This window comes from Mirounga angustirostris, unplaced genomic scaffold, assembly GCF_029215605.1.
Source record: "Mirounga angustirostris isolate CCGP_5_RB_7025 unplaced genomic scaffold, mMirAng1.0.hap1 SCAF_2, whole genome shotgun sequence".
NCBI lineage: Eukaryota > Metazoa > Chordata > Mammalia > Carnivora > Phocidae > Mirounga > Mirounga angustirostris.
The window spans coordinates 131,276,626-131,279,292 of NW_026991710.1; the positions used below are offsets into that span (position 1 = coordinate 131,276,626).

At 37.7% G+C, this 2,667-nt stretch overlaps 1 pseudogene; it reads left to right on the forward strand.

Annotated features, from left to right (window-relative positions):
• The first annotated feature begins 762 nt into the window (after window positions 1-762).
• Window positions 763-1,706, forward strand: LOC123847500 (EKC/KEOPS complex subunit TPRKB-like; annotated as a pseudogene).
• Window positions 1,707-2,667: the final 961 nt, after the last annotated feature.

The following is a 2,667-nucleotide window of genomic DNA, read 5'->3' on the forward strand; positions in this document are numbered from 1 at the left end:
GAGATGTTTGGAAGACAAAACAAATAGTTTGCATACTATTATACAAATAAGTCTCTTGGATAAAGAGGAATCTCTGTTAATAGCTCTCATCCTGGTACCTGCAGGCAGTTGAGAGGGAGCTTAGAAAGCTTTTTCTGAATCTGCTGGGTTGTGTTTGCTTGTAACTCAAAACAATGTTTACACCAAAGGGGCCCACCTTGGGGCAGCCTGCCCTTGGCCCCTACACAGCCAAGAGATAGTTGTCACTTGTCACTCAATGCTTCTTACATGAGTCTTTGATTTATTCCATTGTTAATTCCATACAATTAGTAACAGAGTGGGGTAGCTCTTTAAGGTTTAAGAGAAGCCTTCAAACATGTCTCATTTGATTCTCCTAGTACCTTAGTTTAGGAAAGTGGGCCAGGCAATGTTATCACCATTGTAAAATGGGGAATTTGGGACTCAGGTTAACTTGCCAAGCAGTAACTGACAAGTCTGATCCAGATCTTCCAATTGCTGTGTTTTTGCTCTTTACGCTATGCATTCGTTGCCAGTGGTTGCCAGGTAACTTTAGGGCTGGCTCCCCCTACCTTTCTGTAGGGGGTACTCAAGGGGTTTAGTCAGGTTAATGGTTGATTGTAAAAACAGCAATAACAGCCGAGGCCTGGAAGGCCAGCCCCGGAACGCAGCGCGGCAGGGTCAGGCGCCTGCTCCCTGAAGTAGTGAAAGGGCCGAGGAGCGCGTCTTAGAGGAACCTGGACCCGGGGCCCTGGGCGCCCTGAATCCTACTTGTCTATGAAATGCAGTTAACATATCAGCTGGACCTATTTCCGAATGCAGGGTGACCCTTCTGTTATTGAAAGATGTAAAAAATGCTGGAGTCTTGAGAAAAAAGGCCATGGAAGGTGCTATTGATGGTTCATTAATAAACCTTAAGGTGATTGTCGATCCATTTCAGATACTTGTGGTAGCAAAGAAGTTCATCTCTACAAACTAGGAAAAATGAAGACAAGAACTCTATCAACTGAAATTATTTTCAACCTTTCCCCAAATAACAATATTTCAGCTTTGAAAAAATTTGGTATCTCAGCAAATGATTCTTCAATTCTTATTGTTTACACTGAAGAGGGAGAAAAACAAAGAAATCAAGAAGACCTAATATCTCAGGTTGAAGGTCATCAAGTTTCTCTAAAAAACCTTCCTGACATAACAAATATTACAGAAGTCAAAAAGATACATAAACTATGTTCAAAAGAAGAAAGTATTGGAACATTATTGGATGGTATCATTTGTAGAATGTCAACAAAAGATGTTTTGTGAAATGACAGAAGTATTAAAAATTTTAAGCATTTATTAAAAAAACAAAACAAAAAAAAGAGCAATAACAGCAACAACCTCAAAAATAATATTAGCTGATAATTTCTCAGTGCATAATGGGTGCCACTCTTGTTTTAAGCATCACATTTGTATTAACAATTTGCTATTCACAATAAACCTGTGAGGTAGGTACTATTTTTAATCTTCTCAACACTGGAGTGTATTGACCTACTACTTGTCCAATTTTATAAGTGATGAAACTGTATTCAAAGAACTCAAGTGACTTGTCCAATGCTTACACCACTAATAAATCATGGGGAGAAAAGCAGTGTGACTGAAGAATCTATGCAATTAACTACTTTACCATATTGTCCTCAGAGTTGACTTTGATCGTTGTTGTTTTTTTTTAATAAAGAAAAGATAACTGTTGAATCTCAGATCTGTACCTCTGAAACAAATAATGCAATATATGTTAAGGAAAAAAAAAAGAAGAAGAAGAAGGTAGCGGGAGGGGAAGAATGAAGCAGGGGAAATCGGAGGGGTAGACGAACCATGAGAGACGATGGACTCTGAAAAACAAACAGGGTTCTAGAGGGGAGGGGGGTGGGAGGATGGGTTAGCCTGGTGGTGGGTATTGAGGAGGGCACGTTCTGCATGGAGCACTGGGTGTTATGCACAAACAATGAATCATGGAACACTTCATCTAAAACTAATGATGTAATGTATGGGGATTAACATAAGAATAAAAAAAAAATAAAAAAAGAAAAGATAAAAAGAGAAGTATTCAAACAAATGAATTAGTAGCTCATTCTCTCCTATTTCCTTTTGTATCAGTAATACGCAGTCATGTAACTGAACATAGACTAGAAATATCTAGAGGCTTTTAAGAATAGTGAACTGTTTTGGAATGGATACATGTAGCTCAAGTACCAGAGGCTCCACGAAGAAATATTAATTGGGCTCTGAACCATGCAGATTAAGAAGCATACAAATATAAATCAAATCAGAATTGTTGAAATTAAAGAACATACTGCTCCATGAAATGATCCAAAATAGAAACCCTGATTCCATGGTAGGAAAAACTGGCTAAACACCAAAACTTGAAAAACACATGCACAGACCTGAGAACATCCTCCAAAAATGTGTTTCTTTTTATCACCAACCTAAGATTTATTATTTTCACATCTTTGGAAGCCTTGAAAACAGTGGTTAAAATACATTTAATATTTAACTTACTAAACTTATTGTCAGTCATTTCAGCTGATAGTTCTGAAAGTCACATACTGCCTTCTTATTTATTTATTTTTCATGAATTGAACTGATCTTCAAATAGTGTTAACTTTAGGGCTGGCTAAGCAATTCCTTAAGCCC